This window comes from Microcaecilia unicolor, chromosome 3 (genome assembly GCF_901765095.1).
Source record: "Microcaecilia unicolor chromosome 3, aMicUni1.1, whole genome shotgun sequence".
Lineage (NCBI taxonomy): Eukaryota > Metazoa > Chordata > Amphibia > Gymnophiona > Siphonopidae > Microcaecilia > Microcaecilia unicolor.
The window spans coordinates 151,909,541-151,936,308 of record NC_044033.1 but is presented as its reverse complement, the minus strand read 5'-3'; the positions used below and the strand labels follow the sequence as shown (position 1 = coordinate 151,936,308).

The following is a 26,768-nucleotide window of genomic DNA, read 5'->3' as shown; positions in this document are numbered from 1 at the left end:
TGTAGTAAATTTAAAACGAATCAGAAAACTTTTCTTCACTCAACACGTAATTAAACTCTGAATTTGTTGCCAGAGAATGTGGTAAAGGCGGGTTAGCTTAGCGGAGTTTAAAAAAGATTTGGATTGGCTTCCTAAGGAAAAGTCCATAGACCGTTATTAAATGGACTTGGGGAAAATCCACTATTTCTGGATAAGCAGTATAAAATGTTTTGTACATTTTGGGATCTTACCGGATATTTGTGACCTGGATTGGCCACTGTTGGAAACAGGATGCTGGGCTCGATGGACCTTTGGTCTTTCCCAGTATGGCAATACTTATGTACTTATTCACCCATCAAATCCAGGGTTGATGTCATAAAAGGTATCAACCTCCAAGGGCCTCAAAACTGCATTGGTTGCCGGTAATGCACAAAATATTATCTGCCTTTTAAATGCACAGTTCTCCAGTCTCACAAGATCTCTAGCATTTTTGCTCAATCAGCTCGTACTTGAATAGTTCTCTGGTGTTTGCAGATTTGGTCATTTCTCATTGCTCCCTTTTCCAGATCATTAATAATAAATGTGTTAAGCAGTACTGGTCCAATTCAGTTCCAAGGGCACTCTGCTATTAATCTGCCTCTATTGACAACACCATTATTTAGTCCAACTCTCTGTTTGAGAACATAAGATATGCCATGTTTGGTCATATCAGAGGTCTACTGAGCCTAGCATCCTGTTTGTGATGGTAGTTAATCTGGGTCACTAGAAGACTCTCTGTGATATTTGTGAGTCCTTGGCCCAGAGATGGCTGGGTGAGGATCACTCTACCACCTCTGGGTAGACGGAGTCCCATCCAAGTCAAGAGTATTCCAAAGAATTAGACTGGATTGCGAATGGAGGTGAACTAAGGTAGCTTTATTGGCAGCAAAAGGAACACAAGAAAAGGGCAAACAAATGGCTCAGAAAAACAAGAGAGGGAGAAAACAATAAACAGCCTAGCTGCACATCCTAAAACTAGCTAAAGCAAAGCACAAACGTACAGCATACAATAATGGAAAAAGTAGGTGGACAGTCTTGCCAAACTGGAAAAGCAAACACAAGAAGCTAAGTAAAGGCCCGCCCCGGTGGGACAATGGAAAGCAAAGGGCACTTAACTGGAAATGGTAAGACCCCTCCCTGACAGTCAAATAAAGGTTCATTCTGTCAGGATTCTCATGTAAGCTGCGGGATCCCCGCAGCAAGTTCTCTCAGAAGTAGGAGAGGAACAGCAGCCAAGCAAAAGAAAATAAAATAGTCTCTTGTAGACCCGCATCGTGAGTAGGGAACTGAAGCGGACCTCTCAGTTCACTGGAGGCAAGGAATGGCACAAAAAACAAACAGTCACTGAGATACTCGAGCCAAATGCTCCCAGGGCTAGCAAGTTTAAGCAAGCAATGCCCGAGCCAAGGCTCCCAGGGCAGAAGGTCAATAACAGTTTCTGGAGCACCCGAGCAGAATGCTTCCAGGGCAAACAAGGTTTAAGCAAGCAGTGCCCGAGCCAATACTCCCAGGGCAAAAGGTCAAAACAATCTCTGAAGCGCCTGAGCCAAATTCTTCCAGGGCACACAAGGTTTAAGCAAGTAATGCCCGAGCCAAGGCTCCCAGGGCAAAAGGACACGCACAGCGCAGCAAACAGGAACCAGCGCTATAGAAATGATTTATGGTAGTAGTAGGAACAGCCCACGCGGATCCCTCTACGCTCTGAGCACAGCCACCTCGTCCAGAGATACTTCGAGACGCGGCCATGGCCCTAGTACCTACAGCACTCCATGTCATCCCAGCACACACAGTCCAAAACTCAGCACAGAGCCTACTCACTGCAACCAGCGACCAAGGACTCATTGTAGACGACTGGAATCTCAGCTGAAGTACAAGAAGCTCTCAGGACTTCAAGGCTTAGAAGCAGGCTAAACTGAAACAAAGCAGGAAGGAGAAAGCTGCAACAATGCTTCATGCCACGGCCTGACAAGGAACAACAGCTAGAACTAGCAGAGCTCAGATAGGCCTGAGTTCAATCAGGAGTTATTGCCAGAACACTGAGTGCACGCAGAGGCCAGTTTAAGAAGGGCGCGGCACTGATGACATCACCAGCTTCGCTTCCACCCCTACAGTGACCCCACAGGCCCACGACCGTGACACCCTGAAATCCCTAATGAGTAGATCCTTCCCAGGTATAAGCAATGGTTTTCCCTGAGCTTCCTATCTCTTTAACTAATCACCAGTATGCAATCATATTTTGCCTCATCTACTAAGACTTTTTATATTTAAATCATTTTTATTATTAAGGAAAAATGGAAACAACAAGCAAGAATACAGTGACATTCAGTAGCAAGATACATTCAAAACAAATCCCACCCAGTCTCACTTTGTGCAAAAGGGATAGTACCATAGAGCACAAGAAAACACCACTCAGAAGGGCAAATTAAGGTTGATACTTCGAGCCTGAGGTGTCAAAGATTGCCAAACCACTCTCAAGTTCACTGAAAGCAAATATCACGGGGCGAACCAATATCATGAATGTCCAAGCACTGCATCTTTAGTGGAGAGATCTGCTGACTCCATAAAGGCAAAAAGAACTTGCTTTATGGAGTCAGCAGATCTCTCCACTAAAGATGCAGTGCTTGGACATTCATGATATTGGTTCGCCCCGTGATATTTGCTTTCAGTGAACTTGAGAGTGGTTTTGGCAATCTTTGACACCTCAGGCTCGAAGTATCAACCTTAATTTGCCCTTCTGAGTGGTGTTTTCTTGTGCTCTATGGTACTATCCCTTTTGCACAAAGTGAGACTGGGTGGGATTTGTTTTGAATGTATCTTGCTACTGAATGTCACTGTATTCTTGCTTGTTGTTATCCAATAACTAAAGCAGGAATAGTGTGGGGTGGGGGGTTGCTATTAATACGGCTCTCGATAAAAAGCCGGCTTCCCCTGGCCACATTGTCCAACAAGAGTTTCAGATCACACTGCAGGGGCCGATACCAGATATGCATTATATAATCTATACCATTTCTCTAGGAGAGCATAATGCCAGGGCAAGAGCCAAAACATCTGGCCCAGCATAGCTCTCTTTCAAACACTTAGAGCAGACACAGTGTGGGCCTGAAAGCTCAATGAGGAAAAACATATAGTCGAACAAATTTATAATTCTGTTCCCATAACAGTACATTTGACGTAATGCAGGAGACAGAAAGCAAACAGGTTCTCAAACATTGGTCCTACAAGTCTGTGCCAAATCTGCGTTCCACTGTGAGGTGAAGCAAGCTTCCCATCAAATTCATTTTCTCTTTAAAATTCTCACTTTAGTTCATAAGGTGTATTAGTCTAATGTTCCTTTGTACTTATCTAATCTGGTCATTCCTTATACTCCTCCTCATCAACTTAGATCTCTGACCACCTGTTAAGAAACGCCTTTTACCCTCCTGGGGTTAACCCTGTGGCCACCTAAAGGGTCTAACCCAGCACTGCTCAGGCCCGCCTGCACCTGTGCATGTGCTCTACACTGGCATACACTCCACACCACCGTACTAGGTTTCTCTCACCTCTGGGCGAGTCTCACTGGTGGTTTCTAAGGACACTGGGGCTAAAATCCCAGGAGTCTCACAGTTCCTAGAAAAACCCACAAACCAAAACAGAAACCACAAGGATTCTTAGTCCAGGACAGCAGACCTAATAAACTAGTAGTTTATTATCAGAAAAATGGAACAGTGAACGCTGAATGAAAGTTGAAAATAGCAAACAATAACAGGTAAAATAACTGGTTATCAACAGTAAAACTACTAGACATTTTTTTACTACTGAGTAGTACCCGGGGAGTTCAGGAAAGTAACTGCACACAGGTTTTTGAACAGGGTCTCGGTGCAGAGGTCTTTACCCTCACTCTTCCTCTCTGAGACTGAGGATTTTCAGTACATACTGGTAGGATTTTGAACTTCAGAGCCATGGCTGGATTTTGACCTTCAGGGCCAATCAGAGCCCAGAGCACTAACACTGAGGGGTATTTGGCCAATGACAATGCAGATTATTTCACTCAAGGCTTCAGCTCAAAGGAAAACAGTCACCTCTGCAACAGCTTTAAAGCAAAGAACAGACACCACCTGCTGGCTAAACAAGAGAAATGCACTGAGGGAAAATGTCATACAGCCACATAATAAATCGCAGACATAAGTCCCCTGTTTTGCCATACCCCCTGTTTTCTAATCCGCACAGCAATGCCAACACAGCCCATTCAGCGTTAATGGGCTCTGTTGCCATTAGCATACAGCAACTGTTAGTTAGCATGACTTAGTAAACAGGATGGATAGATTCACATCAATTGGTCATACCTAATCCAAGGCTTATTAATTATGAGGCTACTAGACACTCTGTTTTTTTCCTGTTTGGCTCCTTCTTTATGGAACTGCTTACCAGGTACTCTATGATCTGAAATGTTATTTCAAAGGTTTAAAGTTCTTTTAAAAGCTCATTTCAACAAGCCTTTGATTAATTTCTTTTCAATTTTCAGTCGACGATATAATCCTTGAACGTAGCTTTCAGCTTTGAAGTGTGTAATATTCTTTTATTTTTATTTTTTATTAATGGTCTTTGGTTGTTTTTTGTCCAATCAAAAATGAAGTTCTTTAATTTTCATTGTATTTTATTGTAAACCAAACCGCTTAGTTCCTCCTTTTGGTATTAGGCGGTATATCATGTTTTAATAAACATTCTATGATCATCTCTTCTGAGAGATGAGGCATTCCTGATTGCGACAAATAATCAGAGACCAATTGGGTTTAGTCTCCATCCTCTCCAGCTGCATACATCCTAGTGAAAAAATCTAACAGTATCTCAGCAATTTCTGACCCTTTTGTAGTCAAAATACCATCAGCCTTCTTCAGGGCCAGCATATGATTAGTTCTACCCATCACTTTGGCCAGCATAGCAGCAAATGCCCCAGCTTATTACTATAGGCATGAAATCTGTGCTTCAGATAAAGAAGCATACGAGTGGTCCGCTCATAGATCAATGAGTTCAGAGCAACGAGTGGAGTAAAAGGCCTCCCCTGGTAACTTGGGGTGGGGGATTGGGTGTATGCTGTAAACGGGACCGCTGCGCCAGTAGGGGAGGGGGAGGAAGGAAGTCTCCTCCCCAGGCTTAATCCGAGCCCCACAAATTTTCCACCAGCAGATACCTTCAAATATTCTTTTCTTTTTATTTTGTTTCCAAGTTACAAACAAAAGCTTCAGTCCAGCCCTGGGTTAGGCTGCCCCAGGCAGGGTTGTGCTGCCCCTCACCCAGCAATCCAAAGTCTCTGCCCTTTCTTGAGGGCTGCAATAGTCCCCTTTGAAATTACTTCCTTTTCAAAGTACGTATCACCAGCAGTGCTGCCTTTCAGCAGGATTGTTCCCTCCTGTCCAACCAGGGTTTCAGCTCCCACAGTTCTTACACAACAAACAGGAGCAAGCTGGGGAACCAGGCTTATAACTCTTCCAGCCCTCTCCCTTCCCCCACAGCAAACAGTTCAAATCAAAACAGGCTTCTTCCTTACAACAAGTTTTAAATCAAAACTTTTAAACACATAGCTTTCCCCCTTTAGGTGCTACCTTCCTCAGGGCTCTCCAGCTCCCATCCATCCTGCTTTCTGCTTCTTGCTCCGCCTCTTTAACCCCCTCCTCACCCAATCCATCCCCTCCTCCTCCTGCTTCTCACCCCACCCTTCCCTCTTACAGGTGGGAGGCATGATGTATTGATTGCGGAGCCAGGGGAACTGGGCTTCTTCCTTCTCCCTCCCTCTTGTGGTCAGAGTTGGCTGACTTCTAATATCCGCTACCTACGTTCCTGTACCCGCTCCGCCGAACGCCTCTGGCGGAAATCTCGGGCCCTTGCTGATTTCTACACTTTAAATTCATGCTGACTCCTTCCAATCTGCTCTTTTACGTGCCAAACAGGATTATTATATCCAACTGACCAACTCTCTTGGCTCTAATCCTCGACTTCTCTTCACCACATTGAACTCTCTCCTCAAGGTGCCCCCTCCCCCAACTCCCCCTCATTATCTCCTCAGACCTTGCTGAATTCTTTCACAACAAGGTTCAAAAGATAAACCTTGCTTTCTCTACCTCACACCTCTCCCTCCACTAGTCTGTTCCCCTCTCTCTCCTTCCCCTCATTCCCTTCCTCCTTTCCTGAAGTTACTATTGAGGAAACTACACTTCTCCTTTCTTCCTCAAAATGTACCACCTGTTCCTCTGATCCCATTCCCACCCACCTCTTAATGCCATCTCTCCTGCTCTTATTCCTTTTATCTGTCATATTCTCAATCTCTCACTTTCCACTGCGACTGTCCCTGCTGCTTTAAACATGCTGTGGTCCACACTCTCCTTAAGAAGCCTTCACTCGACCCTACTTGTCCCTCTAATTACCGACCCATCTCCCTCCTTCTTTTTCTCTCCAAATTACTTGAGCGTGCTGTTCACCGCCGCTGCCTTGATTTTCTCTCTTCATATGCTATTCTTGACCCACTACAATCTGGTTTTCGCCCTCTCCACTCAACCGAAACTGCGCTTACTAAAGTCTCCAATGACCTATTACTGGCTAAATCCAGAGGTCAATATTCCATCCTCATTCTTCTTGATCTTTCCGCTGCTTTGACACTGTCGATCACAGCATACTTCTCGATACCCTGTCCTCACTTGGATTCCAGGGCTCTGTCCTTTCCTGGTTCTCTTCCTACCTCTCCCTCCGCACCTTTAGTGTTCACTCTGGTGGATCCTCTTCTACTTCTATCCCTCTGCCTGTCGGCGTACCTCAGGGTTCTGTTCTTGGTCCCCTCCTCTTTTCTATCTACACTTCTTCCCTTGGTTCATTAATCTCATCCCATGGCTTTTCCTACAATCTCTATGCTGATGACTCCCAAATCTACCTTTCTACTCCTGATATCTCACCTTGCATCCAAACCAAAGTTTCAGCATGCTTGTCTGACATTGCTGTCTGGATGTCTCAACGCCCCACCTGAAATTAAATATGACCAAAACCGAGCTTCTCATTTTTCCCCCCCAAACCACCTCCCCGCCTCCCCCCGTTTTCTATTTCTGTTGATGGCTCTCTTTCTCCCTGTCTCCTCAGCTCGAAACCTTGGGGTCATCTTTGACTCTTCTCTCTCCTTCTCTGCTCATATCCAGCAGATTGCCAAGACCTGTCGTTTCTTTCTTTACAACATCCGTAAAATCCGCCCCTTTCTTTCCGAGCACTCTACCAAAACCTCATCCACACCCTTGTCACCTCTCGTTAGACTACTGCAATCTGTCTTTTTGCTGGCCTCCCACTTAGTCACCTCTCCCCTCTCCAGTTGGTTCAAAACTCTGCTGCCCGTCTCATCTTCCGCCAGGGTCGCTTTACTCATACTACCCCTCTCCTCAAGACCCTTCACTGGCTCCCTATCCGTTTTCGCATCCTGTTCAAACTTCTTCTACTAACCTATAAATGTACTCACTCTGCTGCTCCCCAGTATCTCTCCACACTCGTCCTTCCCTACACCCCTTCCCGTGCACTCCGCTCCATGGATAAATCCTTCTTATCTGTTCCCTTCTCCACTGCTGCCAACTCCAGACTTCGCGCCTTCTGTCTCGCTGCACCCTACACCTGGAATAAACTTCCTGAGCCCCTACGTCTTGCCCCATCCTTGGCCACCTTTAAATCTAGACTGAAAGCCACCTCTTTAACATGCTTTTGACTCGTAATCACTTGTAACCACTCGCCTTCACCTACCCTCCTCTCTTCTTCCTTCTGTTCACATTACTTGATTTGATTTGCTTACTTTATTTATTTTTTGTCTATTAGATTGTAAGCTCTTTGAGCAGGGACTGTCTTTCTTCTATGTTTGTGCAGCGCTGCGTATGCCTTGTAGCGCTATAGAAATGCTAAATAGTAGTAGTAGTAGTTGTCTATCCCTGGGGCTCCCCTTGCTGGGACGGGCAATGCATTCTGGGAGACGTAGTTCAGGATTTTGTTGTTTCATTTTGTACCTCTGGGCTGTAGCCTTGTCACAATGCACACTTGATATTTGCATTTGCTATTTGAAGCTGTAAGATACTCTGGGCAAGACGGTTGTTTCAGGCACACATATAGGCAATAATATGGCCTCTTAATACAGCTTTAGCAGTGGACCAAAAAAGAGAAGGATTGTCCAAATGCTGTCCATTAAAGGTCAATAATCCTCCCACTTAGAAGCTAGATATTTTTGAAAGTCGGCATTATGGAGCAAATATGCAGGAAACCGCCAATCCAACCTCTGGTGGTAAAAAGGATCTGTTTCCAAATTGACCTAAATTGTATTATGATCAGGAATCTCTGAAGGCCTGATATGGGCAGATTGCACAGAGGAAATACATTTGTCCATGGTAAGAATGTAATATAGGTGAGACATGGTCTCGTGTACCTAGGACAAATGAGTGTAGTGTTTTTCTTCCGGATGAAATATATGGTAGGGATCTACCAATCTCAGAGTGTTACAAAGATGGAACAAGGTTGTCTTACCCAAAGGACCTCCCACAAGACCAAGAGGACATATCAAGTTTCGGATTTAGGCCTAAGTTAAATCCCCCACAACTGTCAGGGCCTGGATCAAGTAGGAAGTGCAGAGACGGATAATCTACCTATAAAAGTTAGCATCTTGGACATTACTATTAATAACTTAAACTGAGTGCCCTTCAAGTTAATATTTAAAAAAACAATAAGCGCCCCCCCCCCCCCCCCCCCCCCCCCCCCCCCACCCCCCCCCCCCCCCCCCCCCCCCCCCCCCCCCCCCCCAGGCACTCTATATGGAGAGAAATACTGTGCAGGGCAGGCTCTTATGTATTAAAATGCTACCTCACCTCTACGCCCAGTTGCAGTAGAATAGAAAATTTGGCCCACACCCAGATGCTTTGTCTGACGGCCGAGTTTCAGGATGGCGGCAATATCGGCCGCCAGGATCTTTGCTCTCTTCACAGTTGATGTTATACCCCCTACATTCCAGGAAAGTAATCTGTTTGCTCCTAATTTACCCAATACCTAATGAGAGAGCACAAGGAAAGTGATCAGAATAAGAATCAGTACGAACCTCCAGGGCGCCCAGCATCCACCCCAGAAGCTTAGGAAACACAGGTAACCATAAGTTCCAAAATAGTGCAAATATTTCCCTACTATCCCGCTGCACCCCCAGATACATTATACCTCCCCCGAAGAAAAAAAAAACGTTCCCTTCACCCTATTCAACATCCAAACATGTTGTGCTACGGAGCCCCCCAACTCCCTACCTCACAAGTCTACTAAACAAGATACTTCATACAGCCAGAACCAGTACTAGAGGTAAGTAACTGCAATACTATAATACTGTTAAGTATGGCAAAAGCAATAAAAAAACATTCAGAACAGTCAAAAGCAGTAAGAGTAACAATTCAGAGAACAGTCAGTGTGAAGCTGCAGCATGATCGAGAAGGAATGTCCCCTGTTTCTCCAAGGACAAACAGGCTTGTAAGTCTCATAAGTGGGTGACGCTGATCCACATCACCCGATCCGGCATTTTGCCATAGCTATAAGAGAGCTTTGAGAAGCACATGCTGCGCGAGTGCCTTCCCACCCTTTGCGTGAACGCGGTCTCTGTTTTTCTTTTTCCATGCAAGGAGAAGGTGTTTTTTCTTGTCCTCCCCTCATTTGCTCGGTCTAGAGAGCTGTTTTTTGTGCCTTTCAGCAATTTTTTCTGTCTTTATTATTGGGCTTCTTTTTTTGGAACATTCTTTTCCCTTCCTTTATTTTTCTTAGAATTGTTTTGCCTGGGTTTTAAGTTTTATTATTTTTTCCGGCATCATTGGGCCGCTTTCAGGCCTTGACTTCGGCCGGGTCTTTCCCTTTTCTTTTTACCATGCCTTGCCCTTTTTCAGGCACCATCGAATCGTTTAATTTACCCAACAAAATTTTTCCATCCATGTCTACGAAGATTCCCAGTAGCTTCAAGCACTGTACCCGGTGCAATCAGACTATCTTGGGAAAGGACACATTCTTGGTGTCTGCAGTGTCTAGGGCCTGACCATAGCCCTGTTTAACTGTGTTCTCTGTCTTCGCATGAAGAAGAGGACCCAGGTTTCCTAAGAGGCTCAGCGAGAGAGGACTTTTGGAGCCAAGTCCCCAGCGGTTCTGCAACCTCAGCTGGCACCCCAGCTTTTCCCAGTGTTGGCCCTCGATGAGCGCTGAGCTGCTGGATGGCCTTTTGTTGCATCAGAATCGGGGGTGCTTGCACCTACCCTACGTCCCATTGCAGCCCCGCTTGGTCCACAGCCTGCGGTGCGGCCTCTACCACCGCTTGCAGCCCTGGTGTCGATTGTCACCCAAGCCGGCACTCCCTCAACATCTGTGGAGGAAGCTTCACCAGAGTCAAGGCGGGAACCAACTTGTCAATGCCGCTCTCGAGGACATGTTTCCTTGGCACAGAGGCAGGTTTGGTCTCGGCAATCCCATAGGGAAATACTGTCTGACGCCAAAGAGGAGCACTCATGAGATTCAGAGGAGGATCCCAGATATGTTTCCTCAGATGAGTCTTATAGGACTCCCTCTGAACCTCCCCTCCACCTGAAAGGAGAAGGTCTCCGCCGGAGAGCCTTTTATTTCCATCTTTAGTAAAGGAAATGGCTGAGGCCATTCCATTTCCTTTGGAAGTGGAGGTTGAGCTCAGGGCCAGGATGCTTGAGGTCCTGGACTATACATCTCCTCCTAAGGAGGCTGTGTCTGTCCCTCTCCACGAGGTACTCCATGAATTCCTCATCAGGAGCTGGGAGTCCCCTCTGTCTGTCCCTGTCATTCCCAAGAAGGTTGACAGCCAGTATCGGATACATGGTACATCTGGTTTTGATAGGCCTCAGTTGTCTCACAGTTCCATGGTGGTGGAATCCGCTCTCAAAAGAGCCAGGAGTTCCAGGGGACTGTGTCTTGGCACCCCCAGGAAGAGAATCTAGAACCCTGGATTCTTTTGGAAGGAAGATGTACCAGGCTTCAGTGCTCATCTCCCGCTTGTGACACACTCCCTCCAGAGCAGTACGAGCCTTTTCACCAGTTGGTCAAGCAGCAGAAGGCGTTTTTTTAAAACCACTTTGTAAAGCAGCATAAAGTGAGATTTATGTTCACTGAGAAGCCAAAAAAAACAAAAAGGCACACAACTGCTTACAAAACAGTAGATAAAAAACAACAAAGCAGTGGAATCAAATGCATTTATTTGGAATAATACCCGACGTGGCCACGTTTCGCCCTCAGGCTGCGTCAGGGGTACAAACTATCAAAAGTGTATATAAGTATATCATATACACTGGTACTGAGATGAGAACAGTTATTCCAAAAATCTAGTTCCACTTTTCTGCTACTTCCAACTGAACTGATATGCAGAAAAGTAGAACTAGATTTTTGGAATAATTGTTCTCATTTCAGTACTAGTGTATATGATATATACACTTTTGATAGTTTGTACCCCTGACGCAGCCTGAGGGCGAAATGTGGCCACGTCGGGTATTCACTGAGAAGGGCATATGAAGGTGTAAAATGGTGCCTTTGCTCCAATAAAGCTTGTGAGTAATCTTGAAAAATGTTTGCTTTAAAGCCCTCATACTCCAGCGTTTCTCATTTGTTTTTGAACTCCCATAGGATTGCCACTCAGTGTAAGTAATTATATACTTTGGTTATAACCACACAGGGCTGCACATATCCCTCCTGTCAACGCTTCGGGCGGTGTGCACATTCAAGGCTAATGGCCCAAGTCCTCTGGAGTCGGGAACACCCGTTGCAGCCAAGTTTCCAGAAGCTTTCCCAAACGTTCTGGCAAAGGTTCAGGGAGTCCAATGAAGCACAAGTTACTGCGGCGCAATCTATTCTCGAGATCTTCAAGCTTTGGTTCATGTTGCTTTTAGAGAGCCATCAAGGGCACCGGTAGTAGCAAAGGAATCCGCCACCGCTGAAACCCGTTTCTTTAGTTCTCCAATGCAGTGAGTAGTCTCTGCAAGTAGCAATTCTGCATTGGTAATTTGTCCAAAGATCTGCGCCAGCTGAGGCTCTAACGCCTGTACCATCGCCAAGGTAAGATGCACAGTCTGGGGCCTTGGAAAATTAGGGTTCTGGCGCCACCACTACCTCTGCCATCTTGTCCTCACCACACTTCAACTTATCCTTGTCTTTTTCCTCATTTCGCCGCCATAATTCCACGGGGTTCGCTAAGAATTTGTCCATGCACAGTGGAGAGATTCTAGTAAAGCAGCTGTCGCATACAGTGGAATATTTGGTCATTTTGGGGGGTTGAAGAGCAGGGGGACCCGGAGCAATGTGCAAAGCATCATGTGGTCTCCCCTGCTAAGACTTTTAAATTTTCTTTTTAAAATCCAAATATAGTAATGGTTTGGTATTACACAACAGCCTCTAGTGGTCCTTCTTTCTTTAGAGAGTATCAACATGGCAGCCAGGAGAGAGAGAGAGAAATTTCTCTGAGGCAAAGAGAGAGCATGTTCCGCCCATGTGGGCAGAAGCTGGACCATGCTGCAACATGGAAGGTTTGGGAATTATTGTGGATGACCCTATCAAGGTAAGCAGAAATCTTGTGTCCCCACACATATCAAGGAATGCCACCTATGAAGGTAGTATCTAGGAGCCAGAAATACTCTGCTTTTGTGCACAAGATTCCACCACTAAAATAGTGCCATGGTGTTTCTAGGTATTGAGCACTTCAGGATAATCATGAATGCCATATGGTCAGACAGCTGTATAATCTGGATACAGCTCTTCTCCGAGGACTAGCAGACTGTTGTAACATAATCCAGCAGAGCCCAGTGCGGACACTGACTAGCAAGAGTAGCTTAGAAGTTTCTAGCAGGGTCTCACCACATATGTTCTGGTGCCTTCAAGTATTTTTCATTTTTTCTTTATTTTATTTTGTTTCCCTTTAATTTTAGTAGCTCTTTTGGCTCTTACAAAGTTTCCTTTCTTTTTCGCAAGTTGCTAGGCACGTTTAGACCGGAGCACCAACCTCAATGGTAAATGCTGCCCCTTTTTACTGTCACAATTGAGGAGTTTAATTTGGCTTTGATTCTTTTCTCAGTGTCCCAGAAGACACTGCCCTCCCCCCAGTGGCTTCAAAAGGTGCATCCAATGTAATCGGGTGATTTCCGTGACGGACCCACATTCTTGGTGCATCAGTTGCCTAGCTCTTGTTCTCTCTGTTTGAAAATGCAGTTGAGTACACAGAGAGTGTGGCAGATCCAACAGGAGAGACTTTTTGGTTCTAAGACTAGTGCATCGGCACCAGAAGCATTAAACTCGATGGCTGCCAAGACTTCAACCTCCAGTGAGAGTGCACCAGCATCAAAAAGGTCTTCATCTCTCTTGGCATTGGGTACTGAGAGTAGTCTCTGGGACTAATCAGCATCGGACCCAACACCGTACGGGTTTGATGTCCTCGTAGGCACTGAAGGACCGCGGTGCTTCGGGGGAAGCCCAAGAAGCATAAGCGTCGGTCCTCATGAATGCATGGTGCCTGGAGCACTGAGGCATTGGCATTGCCAGTACCCAAGAAGCACTGGCACCTGGAGGAGCACTCCTCATCTTTGGAAAAGATGGCGGTGTTAAGTCTCTGGGCAGCCAGGTCCCTGCTATCAGCCTTCTCAGGCTGCCTCTCTCGCAGGTCCCCACCTTTGCCGATGCCTACCTTCGATGAGTGGTTCCAAGCCATGTTCAGGGAGTAGCTGGCGCAGACGCTGCAGCTGCAAACTGCTCAGGCATCAAGGGCGCTTATGCCAGCTGCAAATCAGCCCCAGATTTTTCCTGAAGCTCTATCCATCCCTGTGCAGAGATCCTCGACACCGGCACCTCAAAGGATGTTGACATAGACACAGTATTGCTCTCGATGTCAAGGGAGGAAGCTTCCCTGGAGTCTGAGGATAGGGCTGTATCTCGGTGCAGTTTGGGGCATGGACGTGGTTCCACTGAGCCGAGTCAAGCATAGACTGACTCAGCCCAGTCTAAGTACAGTGAAGGAGTCTGGATGGGGACCATTCATGGGACTCAGAAGAGGTCCCTCATTACTTCTCAGAGGAGGAGTCTATAGTGTACCTTCTGATTCCTCCCCACCTCAAGAGAAATGTGAATCTTCACCTGAGGTTCTCTCTTCACCAGTTTTATCAGGGAGATGGCTTCTGCCATCCCGTTTGAATTAGAGACGGAAGAAGAGCCCAGTGCAGAAATGTTAACTGTCCTGGACTATGACTTTCCTCCTAAGAAAGGAGTCACAGTACCATTGCATCCTATTCTTAAAGTTGCACTAACGTTGAACATCCCCCCGTTGGAGGTAGTGAAGACAAGACTGTGTATGAATTCATGAAAGCATTGTGGGGGGGGGGGGGGGGAATCTCTTAAGAAGAGAAGGAGATAGTGGATGCTGTTGTGATCAGGAGTAGGGCTCTCGGGAGGCAAAGTATTTCCCAGGCAAGGAATATCTGTCTTTTGTGTATGGTGTACAGCGCTGCGTATGCCTTGTAGCGCTATAGAAATAAGTAGTAGTAATAGTTGCCCTCCATATCAAGCTAAACCAGAGGAACAGGGAAGATCTGGCCTGACCCCAGAGTGAGAATGGTTTGCAGCACTCAGTAACGCCACCTAAGGGCAAATGAGAGTCTGCAGGATAGGGGAGGAGTGCAGAGGATGCTCAGTTCCCCTAAGTTACTAAACAATATGCATTAGAGCCACAGCGAGGCTGGAAAGGGTTGGAACAGTTAAGTGCACCATGGGAAAAAGTCTTCAGGGAAGATGAAAGGGAGGCTATTAGCAATACTCCTGGGCAGGAGTTGTAAGAGAGCATGTAAGTGATAGAGGAATGGGAGCTATGCCCAGAGGAACCGATGGAAGTCACTACCAAGTGAGATTCTTGAACTGTGACTGTGTCAGTTGGATATATATAACAAGCAGCCCTGTGAGTGGCTGCCAGATACTCCAAATTACAATCCTGGCAAGGGGAGTTGGGCTGCAGTGTTGTGACCTGGAGTTTTGGTAAGCAAGACATTGCATAGAAAGAGAGGAGAAAAGGACATAGTGTTGGGGTTTTACTCCCCCACAAAGACTGTATTTCTAGCCTCTAAGACTGTGGAACTGATATACATTTTTTTTCAACTTGGATTTGGAGGAATCTTTGTGTGGACTAGTAAGTAGTTGCTGCAAGCTGCTTAGAAACCTGGAAAACCCGGACTGGATTCTGAGTTGGATTGGTGCTTTGTGGTTGCTGAAATGGCGAAGCAGCTCATTGAAGTAACTCAGACTGCGCCGCACCACGCCCCTGCACAGTTCCACAGTGGCAACAAGGATGGGATCAAAAGAATCTTCATGTTGTGATCCTGAGGCTGGAAGGCACCCCCCCTCCCCCCCCCCCCCCCCCCCCACACACACTCTCTCTCTTAGATGACCAAATTTCAGCAATTCCACGAGTGCTAACAGTGTGAGAGGTCTAATGGTTGCAGTTAAGGAGGGTGCATCATAGAGCCAGCTGAAATAGTTGCCCTGGGTGTGGCTAATAGGAGCCACACTTGGTTGTGAGGTTTTTTTTTTTTTTTTTTTTGGGGGGGGGGGTTTAGGTTCTGCAGTCGCAGTGGAGCCCAAGGAGGTGTTCCAAGGGATGGCCTCCCAATTTCAAACACAACAGGAGGGTTGCTATATGAACATTTGAAAGCTACCACAAAACTTATGAATCAACCTTCAGTGAGCTCAGAGTAACAGATCCCCCATGGCTATGGTAGGACTGTCAGGTTTTGGACCTTTCTCTTTGAATAAGATGGCAAAGAAGCGTGATGATGATTTCTTAGGAACTTTTGAGTGTGTAGCAGTAGCAACCGGCTGGCCACCAGAACAATGGGCTGTATGTTTAGCAACTACATTAAGAGGACAAGCAGTAGCAGCATATCAGGCTATGCCTCCAGCCCAGGCTACAAACTGTACAGCAGTCAAGGCTGCTATCAAGGACCATTTAGGAGCAGAGGAGTAGCTTAGTGGTTAATGCAGCGGACTTTGATCCAGGGCATCTGGGTTTGATTCCCACTGCTGCTCCTTGTGACTCTGAGCAAATCACTGAACCCTCCATTGCCCCAGGTACAAATAAGTATCTGTATATAATATGTAAACCGTTTTGAATGTAGTTGCAAAATACCACAGAAAGACCCATTCCCTTTCTCTTTCCTTTAATAAAGACTCCTATAGGAAAACATTTAGAGACACTATATTAGGTGAGTAGGAAGGACCCTGATAGAGCAGCTTTTAAACTAGAAACTGAGGGATGGCTGACCCGTCGTTCAGAAGCGCATGGTTCGGAACAAGGTATCTTTCAAAGATATCACCAAAACAGGGAAGATAGGGTATCCCTATAGTGAGGTTGCAATGGAGACCGTAGTAGACCAGGTGTCTTTAAATAAAAAGAAACAGATTTTTAAGATTGCAGGTTATCACTGTCAGCTGCTGAGCAAGATATAAATAGGAACAACAAACATAGTTTGAAATGTCTATATGCTAATGCCAGAAGCTTAAGAAATAAGATGGGAGAGTTAGAATATATTGCAGTAAATGAAAAATTAGATATAATAGGCATCTCTGAGACCTGGTGGAAGGAGGATAACCAGTGGGACACTGTCATACCAGGGTACAAATTATATCATAGTGATAGGGTGGATCGAATTGGTGGAGGGGGTAGCATTGTAGGTTAAGGAGGCCCTTGAATCAAATAGATTGAAAATTCTGCAGGAAACAAAACACATCTTGGAATCCATATGAATTGAAATTCCATGTGTAAAGAGGAAAAGGATAGTGATAGGTGTGTACTACTGTCCACCTGGCCAGGATGAACAGACAAATGTAGAAATGTTATCAGAAATTAGGAAGGCTAACAAACTGAGAAACCCAATAATAATGAGTGATTTCAATTGCCCCAATATTGACTGGGTAAATGTAACATCAGGGCATGTTAGGAAGGTAAACTTCCTTGACGAAATCAAGGACTGCAAGAGGAGGAAAAATTCTAGACCTTGTCCTTGGTGGAGGACATGATCTGATGCAGGTGATAGTGGTGTTGGGGCCACTTGATAACAATGATCATAACATGATCACATTTGATATCAGTTCTGGAGTAAGTACACACAAGAAATCCAATACATTAGCATTTGACTTTCAAAATGGAGACTATAAGAAAATGAGAAGAACGGTGAAAAAAAAAACTTACAGGAGCAGCTGCAAAGGTCAAAATTTACATCAGGCATAGATGCTGTTCAAAAATACCATCCTGGAAGCCCAAGCCAGTTATATTCCATGTATTAAAAAAGGAAGAAGGAAGGCCAAACGACAGCTGGCATGGTTAAAAAGTGAGGTGAAGGAAGCTATTAGAGGTAAAAGAAAATCCTTCAGCAAATGGAAAAAGGATACAACTGAAAATAATATGAAACAGTTTAAGTAATGGCAAGTGAAATGCAAAGCACTGATAAGGAAGGCAAAGAGAGACTTTGAAAAAAGATTGTGTTGGAGGCAAAACACATAGTAAAAACCTTTTTAGAAATATTGGAAGTAAGAAGCTGGTAAAAGAATCAGTTGGACCGCTAGATGACCGAGCGGTAAAAGGGGCACTCAGGGAAGTCAAAGCCATAGCGGAGAAATTAAATGAATTCTTTGCTTCGGTCTGCACTGAGGAAGATTTGGGAGAGATACCGGTGCCATTCAGAGCTGACAAGTTGGAGAAACTAAATGAAATCTCAGTAAACCTGGAAGATGTAATAGTGCAATTTGACAAATTGAAGAGTAGCAAATCGCCTTGACTAGATGGTATTCATCCCAAAGTACTGATAGAATTAAAGAATGAACTTGCAGAACTATTGTTAGTAATCTTTAAAATCAAGCATGGAGGATGGCCAATGCAATGCCAATTTTTAAAAAAAGGTTCCAGAGGTGATCCTGGAAATTATAGAACAGTGAGCCTGACGTTGGTGCTGGCCAAAATTGTAGAAACCATTATAAAGAACAAAATTACTGAGCATATTCAAAAGCATGGATTAATGAGGCAAAGCCAACATGGATTTAGTGAAGGGAAATCTTGCCTCATCGATCTACATTTCTTTGAAGGGGTGAACAAACGTGTGGATAAAGGTGAGTTGGTCGATATTGTATATCTGGATTTTTAAAAGGCATTTGACAAAGTACCTCATGAAAGACTCAAGTGGAAATTGGAGAGTCATGGGTTAGAAAATAATGTTCTATTGTGGATTAAAAACTAGTTAAAAGATAAGTAGGGTTAAATGGTCAGTATTCTCAATGGAGATGGGTAGATAGTGGGGTTCCCCAGGGGTCTGTGCTGGGACCGCTGCTTTTTAATATTTATAAATGATCTGGAGATGGAAGTAACTAGTGAGGCAATTAAATTTGCTGACAACACAAAGTTGTTTAAAGTTGTTTATATCAGAAGAGGATTATGAAAAATTAGATAAGCATATATGGGTGTCTCTAGCATTAGCGCTTCTAAAACCGATAGTGCACCTACAAAGCAGTTTAGTAAACAGGGCCCTAAAAGATCTGGCTAATAAGTGGCTCGAGCCAGAAAGGAAGACTGCTGCCCAGATAGTAGAAGAGAGAGTCCTAGAATAATTTTTTTTTTTTTTTTTGCTGTCCCCATGGAAGTAAGAGGGAGATTAATTAAACAAGGTGTCGGTTTAGTAAAAGACGTTATCCATTGTGCAGAGTTGTGCAGAGTTGTTGTGAAGCCCAACTTGCACAGACTAGCCCCATTGTCTCAAGAGTAGCCTGTTCCCAATGGGGTCAGGTGGTTTAAAAAAAAAACCCAGTCCAGGGTAAAGGAAGAGTGCCTGGTAGCATATATGTCCTTGTACAGGAGAGTGGATGTGGAGAGCTTAGCTGCTACCAGTGTGAAAAGGGGTGATGGTCTGGAAAGTCTGTCTGAGAATAGAGACCCCCCGGCTCCGGGTTGAAAATGATTATGAGGAGCTGCCCAGGAATTTAATGTAACAATTAAATCAAGGGAGACGAAAACTTGCAGCTAGATGATTCTGCTTACAGCAACTAAAATGATGATAATTTACTTAACATTGAGCTAAGGTTGAAATAACTTGAGATAGATGCTAGACATAACACATAACAGCTGAGGTTAGCAAAATGATAAAGAACACGGAACTAGGCCGTGTCCATGATCCCATTGCTTTTGGGAAATCATAGCTTTGTCAGCATTAAGTGACTCAAGATCCGTTGCCTGACCAGACACTTGACGTGAATTATAGAAAGATAAAATTTTACCAATATGCTGGATGGACAACTGCTGACATATTCTGATATTACCACAAATTTCCATGATTCTTCTGAACTTTCATAAGAAAGGTAATGATTAATGAGTAATGTTTTCCATATGATGCTAATAACATGTGATTGTGGCTTTGATTGCTTACCAATAGAAAGAAGAGGGCTGAAGTGTATCAGAGCCAGTCCTGTAGAATCTCTGCGATTCAGGAGACTCCGGAATTTATGTGTATGTGCTTTATTTCACTTGACCTCTTTAGGGGAGTCTAGGATAAAGAACTAATAGGTTCCTTGGTAGGGGAGGGCATATAACGATCAGCCTAGCCCTACGTGCTTTCAGGGGTCTCACATGAAGAAGGATTGTAACGAAAGAAAGGGCTTCTTGGGGAATAGAAAACAGGGGAGAATGGGGTTCTTCCAAGAAGTGAAGGTAGGAGTTCAGGTCACTTGATTCAGGGGCAGACCAATGTATGATGTCCCAGAAGTTATGGGAAAATTTGAAACTGCACATAAGGGATGGAGCGAATAAATATCAGGGCACCATAAAAATCAAGTGTATTCATGGAACCTTGACAGCTTATCCGGTGTATAAGGTGTAGGTGCTGGTTCAAGGATGGGATGCAAGTGTCAGTTCTCCCTAGGTTTAATGGTCTAGTTCTGGAGAGGACTGGGTTTGTTTTGAGAAATGTCTAGTGGGACTGGAGGGTTTGGTGTCCACTTGAGCCCAATTAAAAAGGGATGAAAGTCAAGGTCAGGATGAGGAGTCATTGGCACAAGTTTTTCCCTTCCAGGAAATTGATAAGATGCCCTGGAAAAGAAAGGAATGCTAAGCTGTTAAGGAGAAAAGAAAAAAGGGAAAGGGCACATGCCTTGATAAGTTGAAATTAGGTGAGGAGATTCCCTGGTTGCTGAGGAGGTAGTGAAGAAATGCCCTTCCTTTCTGCAAGAATGAAAAAAGGACCCAGCTTTATATATATTTAAACGGTTTTTATTAGATTTGCAACAAATATAAACACAGCCACACAAGGCTCTGCAGTTAACCCTTAACATATCTCAAGCTAATTATACAACCATTCGTTAATAAACATATGTCATTTATGCATTTTGTGGTACAGCCTTTATTTATTGCTCTTATCCCACTTATCCTTCCCCTCCCTCTCCCTCCCTTCCCCCCACCCCCCTCTCGACCTGGGAGTTATTCAGTGTAGTCTATGGTTTTATCCTTCATTTAAGAGCAAACTTCGACCTCTCTGGCTTAGACTTTTCAGATAAGGGCCCCAAACAGCCAAGAACGTGACTCTCTTGTGCTTTGAGAGCCGGGATTCTCTAGTCTCCCAAGAAGCCATCTGGTGTAGTTGATTCCTCCAGTGCCAATATGCTGGAGGATCTTTACTTGTCCAGTACTGTAAGATACATTTCCTGGCTAGTAAACTCATCTTTCTGAGCAATATTGTTTCAAATTTATTCTGCCCTCTGAAGGCCCCCGGGATGTCCAAGATCAACTGCTCAGCTGTCCCCAAAATCCGAAGCCCCAGTCGCTCCTTCCAAAAACTTCGGACCTGTGTCCAAAATCTTTTCAAGGCGGGGCATCTCCAAAACATGTGTAACATTGTGCCAGGGTCTTTTCCGCATTTGAGACACACTGGTCTCCGGTTCTCTCCCATGTGAGCTAGTTGGACAGCAGTTATATATCCCCTATGGATACAACGATAGGCACATTCTCTTAAGCGAGCATCAGCTACTAGCAAAGGTATTCTTGCTGTCGATTTAGTAATGTCCCATGAAACTACTCTAGTCCCTAATTCTTTTTCCCATGCGCTCTTCAGATTCCTATAATCTCTGGGGGGTCGCCATCCTGATATTGTTTTATAGAGCAGGGATATCGTAAGTTCACCTTCACCCAAAGAGTGAAAAAAATTTGTTACCCTATCCCCCATCCGGGTTCTCAAAGGCTCTCCCGGGAGAGAGGCCATATAGTGCCGCACCTGTCTTATAGCAAATCTGTTACCCCAGGAATCACCCACTTTCCCCAGTATTTCTACTTCTGTAAGGGGCTGCCCACCTCCATCCACCAGAGGACCCAGCTTTAAAAAGGGGCATATGAACAGGCTCTCTAAGTACTATTGGGCAGGCTTTTCCTAGATTTCATTTGGACCAAGGTGTGCCTTGGTCCAATGGAATAGAGGCAACTTGTAGTCCCCTGGACTTTTAAAGTCATGGTATTGAAACTAGCTCTGGATCATCCTTTGGTAGGACATAAGGGGGTCCAACATTTCCTAGGACAAATACAGGAATGGTTTTACTGGCCTGGGGTTTTCTGGAAGATGCAAAGGTATTTTGTCTCCTGCCCTCTATGTCAGGCTGTTTCAACTACCCATTCAGTGCAGGTTTTGTTGGTTCCCCTGCAGATAATCAAAGAACCTGTAACAAGATTGGCCATGGATATAATATGGTCCCTACTCAAAACACCTTGAGGATTTACTTTTTTCCTGGACATTGTGAGACAACTGTATTGAATTTTGGGGGGGATTTTGCCAGGTATTTGTGACCTGGATTGGCCACTTTTGGAAACAGGATGCTGGGCTTGATGAACCTTTGGTCTGTCCCAGTGTGGCAATACTTATGTACTTAGACACATGGGTTCCTCTTAGGAAAGGGAGGAATTAGTGGTTACTGAGGATGGGCAGGCTGGATGGGCCATAGAGCCCTTATCTGCCATTATGTTTCTATCATTGTCCAGGCCACCTGGTTCCCATGGGCAGTTCCCTTGTGGAATATGTCTGCCAAGGTGAAAGCAGGCAAGTTGGTCAAGCTGTTTTGCAAAATTGGATTCCTAAAGGAGGTATTAATAGAGCAAGGTACCAACTTCTTATCAGGTCAATTAAAACAGTTGTTGGAAGCCTTCAACATTAAACATATAAAAACATTGGCCTATCACCCGCAAACCAATGGCCTTGTAGAAAGACTTAATAAACCTCTGAAAGCTATGTTAAAGAGGGGATTAAATGGAGACTATGCAGCTTGGGATAGGCTCCTGCCCTTTGTTTTGTATACATGCCACGAGAATATTCAGGCTTCTTTAGGTGTATCCCCTTTTGAGCTCATGTATGGATGCCACCCCCGAGGTATATTGGATATTTTAAAGCAACAGTGGGTAGAAACTGAAGGGATTCCCAAATAGGATCTGTCTTGAGAAATTTAAGAAGTTGGTTGAGACCAAATCAGCCTAGGAAAATCTGAACAGGAGCATCAAAAGTATTAATATGACAGGAAGCCCCAGGTTCGAAGCTTAAGAAATGAGATAAGGTTTTAGTTCTTATTCCCATGTCCCCCCATAAGTAAACCTCACAATGGAGGGGGCCCATGATATAAAAAGACAGATGGGTCCCTGCCCCTATGAATTACCAAATAATCGGGGTAAATCAAACATATCATGTCAATGTTATTAAACCATGATATGAACGGAAAGCCTTGATTGCCCAGTTAAAGGAGGAAGCGTTAGAAGATTTGGGACACCAAATGAGTGATCTGCATAGTAAAAGCAAGCCCCATTTAAGTGCAGAACTTACTCCCAAGCAAAGAGGAGAATTAGAGGAGTTGCTAGAATCCTATGGAGTCGTTCTTACCCCAGACCCTGCTGAAACGCACCTCATCATTCATGAAATTCATACAACCCTGGGAAAAATAGTGACACAAAGACCCTATTGTTTGCCCGAGGTGAAAAGATAGGAGGTCATCAGGCAGGTGAGAGAGATGGAACCGTTTGGGATTATTGAGGAGTCCAGAAGCCCCTGGTCAAGTCTAGTTGTACTGGTATGGAAGCCAGATGGAACCCAAAGGTTCTGTGTTGATTTCCATCAGGTCAGTGCTATATCTAGCTTCAATGCCTATCCTATGCCCAGAATGGATGAACTTTTGGACAGGTTAGGGCAAGCTGTACCTCACATCCTTAGATCTTACCAGTTACTGGCAAATTTCCCTTGCCAGTAGCCTTTCATTAGACTAATTTCGTTGTATGCCCTTTGCTTTAAATAGGGCTTCTGCTAGCTGCCAAAGTTGTCTGGATTATGTTCTTAAAAACCACTAATTGCTGTGGCATATATGGATGATATCGCTATATTTAGCACAAAGGTTCTCTGAGGGAAAGGAAGGAGTTGTAGAGCTTAGTGGTTGGTATGGATGAGTAGAATGGATAGGCCATACGGTCTTTCCCCCGTTAACTAAGCCGTGCAGCAATGAGAATGGGTTGTGTTGGCACTGGTGCATGGCAGCTGCTAGTGCGGCTTAGTAAACGGGGGTTTATCTGCTATCATTTTCTGTGTATGTTTTAACTTACAGTCCACTCAGCCCAAAAATGGAACAAAAACTATAAAGTGGACCAAATAGATTCACTCATTCAATTTATAAAAATGGAGAAAAAAAAGACCTCAGATGCCAAATGGCCCTTAAACATCCCAATAATAGTGTCTTTAAATGTGACAAACTAACATCATGATTAAATTCACTAAGAGCAAAATTTTCTTCAAACAGAGACTAGATCCAGTACCATAATCTTCATTTGCGACTCCTGACTTTTTTCCGCTATTTTATTTCCACACCCATCTCACCTAGCTGAATCATTGCAGTGACCATCCTCCTTTCCCCTTCCAGAACTCTGCAGTCATGGACCCAAATCAGTCCCCATGGTCCATAATGCAAGAAGTTTTTTTCACTTTGCATGTCTGTGCAGTTTGAAGAAAAATTTGCTTTTGATGAATTTATTCATGATGTTAGATTGTCACGTTTGAAGACATGTTTATGATCTATGCACATTTTATGGAAGTTTTTTGACCTATGATTAAATTTGCCAAATACTGTGCCCTGTTTATCCGCTGCTATTGGGATGTTTAAGGGCTGTATGGCATCTGAGGTCATTTCCTCCATTTTTTGATGTGAGAATATATTTAGTCCACTTTCAGGCTCATTTTCAAAAGAGAAGGACGCCCATCTTTCGACACAAATCGGAAGATGGGCGTCCTTCTCACAAGGTCGCCCAAATCGGCATAATCGAAAGCCGATTTTGGGCATCCCCAACTGCTTTCCGTCGCGGGGACAACCAAAGTTCACAGGGGGGTGTCAGAGGCATAGCAAAGGCGGGACTTAACCGTCCGTGCCTAACACATGGGCGTCCTCGACCCATAATGGAAAATAAAAGGGTGTCCCTGACGAGCACTTGGACAACTTTACCTGGTCCTGTTTTTCTTACGACCAAGCCACAAAAAGGTGCCCTAACTGACCAGATGACCACTGGAGAGAATCGGAGATCACCTCCCCTTACTCCCCCAGTCGTCACTAACCCCCTCCCACCCTGAAAAAACATCTTTAAAAATATTTTGTGCCAGGCTCAAATGTCATACTCAGGTCCATCGCAGCAGTATGCAGGTCCCTGGAGCAGTTTTAGTGGGTGCAGTGCACTTCAGGCAGGCGGACCCAGGCCCATCCCACCCTACCTGTTACACTTGTGGTGGTAAATGTGAGCCCTCCAAAACCCACCACAAACTCACTGTACACACATCTAGGTGCCCCCTTCACCTGTAAGGGCTATGGTAGTGGTGTATAGTTGTGGGTAGTGGGTTTTGGGGGGCTCAGCACACAAGGTAAGGGAGCTATGTACCTGGGAGCAATTTATGAAGTCCACTGTAGTGCTCCCTAGGGTGCCCGGTTGGTGTCCTGGCATGTCAGGGGGACCAGTGCACAACGAATGCTGGCTCCTTCCACAACCAAAGGGCTTGCATTTGGTCATTTCTGAGATGGGCGCCCTTGGTTTCCATTATTGCCGAAAATCAGAAACGACCAAGTCTAGGGACGACCATCTCTAGGGACGACCTAAATTTCAAGATTTGGGCTCCCCGACCGTATTATTGAAACGAAAGATGGACGTCCCTTCGCCGGGACATTTTGCGAGGACGTTCTCAGCAAAACTTGGGCGTCCCTTTCAATTATGCCCCTCTTTATAATGTTTGAAACTTTCTTGCAGTCCATAGATAAATAGTAAGAAGGAATCTTATTCTATTTTGTGTACTTTGGTTTAAGAAAAGAATATATGTGTTTCTTTGTTGTCCAGCTGTTTGTGCATTTGAAGATTGGGAAATGAAAGGTGAAGCTTAACATCCCTGGAGTTCCTTTCCACTACAGAAGAATGGAGTGGAGCACTTTTCAAGAAGAGTGTGTTGCAGTGTGATTTGGTGAAATGTCTACACAGTACAGCACATTGCAAAAGCAAGTCTTTGAATTAGTGAACATTAATAATAGACATTCACAGTCATGTATGTATAAATTTTCTATTATGTATTTTTGTCTTTACTCTGGTTTAAACATTGGTGTATAATGTATATACTGTAAGAGTACATTTCCAAAGCATGATATGCTTATGTATTATAGAATGTTGCACTAAAAGCAATGCAATATTTTTTTTTAAATCATATGAACTAAAATGTAATTGTGAAGTGGACTTCTATCATCATGGTTTTATGTTCATAGCACATGGTTGTATTTATAACATACAAGGCTGCTGGTATTGATTGCTAAAGAACTTCCATATTTCCATTTGTTTCCACATGCAAGAGTGTTTACATTATTCATTCTTAAAGTACAGCTGCTTGCTTACTTACACTTACTACTATGTTAAAATAAATTTTTAAAATAGTATTTTTATTTAGTTGCCTTTGCCCAGTTCTGTCATATGGTATTAAATAGAACTCAAATGGCAATGAAGTGAGGTCAAAAAGGAAGACCAAAGAGTCCAAAGGATGTACAAAAGAAAAATCACATTAGTTTATTCATTAAACTCCATAAAACAAGAGGACATCCATAGTTCCATTAAGTAATGGAGCGGAGGAGTAGCCTAGTGCAGCAGACTTTGATCCTGGGGACTGCAGCTCCTTGTGACTGTGGGCAAGTCACTTAACCCTCCATTACCCCAGGTACAAAATAAGTACCTGTATATATGTAAACCGCTTTGAATGTAGTTGCAAAATACCACAGAAAGGCAGTATATCAAGTTCCATTTCCCTTTCCCTAATAAGTAGAACAACTAGAGGAGCAAGACACGACACAGCCGTGTTTTGGCCAAGAGTGCCTGCATCAGGAGTCAAATATTCAGTTGCTATTCTGATTAAACATCAACACATAGCTTTGATGTGAAAGAAGCAAATATATTCTTCAGTGCCAAGAAGCTCTGTCTCCAGTTGTGGCTTGTGTCAATAGGAAGTCGAGAGTTCTGAACCTGGAGCCAGGATTGCCTTACCCAACACACAGGTTCTGAAAGGTCCTGATTTTTTCTAGCAAGTTCTATCCAAACTTCTGCTGTTCCTTCTTTTTCCCCTGTATCCTGCACCTGCAAGATTCCCTTCAGCGATCAAGACCATGTTTAGTCCAATTAGATATTTTTTTGGTGGTGGGGA

At 44.3% G+C, this 26,768-nt stretch overlaps 1 protein-coding gene across 3 annotated transcripts in view; it reads left to right on the top strand.

Moving 5' to 3' along the window:
• Positions 1–26,019, top strand: part of RAB4A (RAB4A, member RAS oncogene family) — a 142,839-nt gene extending 116,820 nt beyond the window's left edge. For all 3 annotated transcript variants that reach the window (XR_003941457.1, XM_030196486.1, XM_030196485.1), the window contains one exon: positions 25,430–26,019. The gene's annotated coding sequence lies outside the window, so the exon portion shown is untranslated. The remainder of the gene's footprint in view (positions 1–25,429) is intronic.
• Positions 26,020–26,768: the final 749 nt, after the last annotated feature.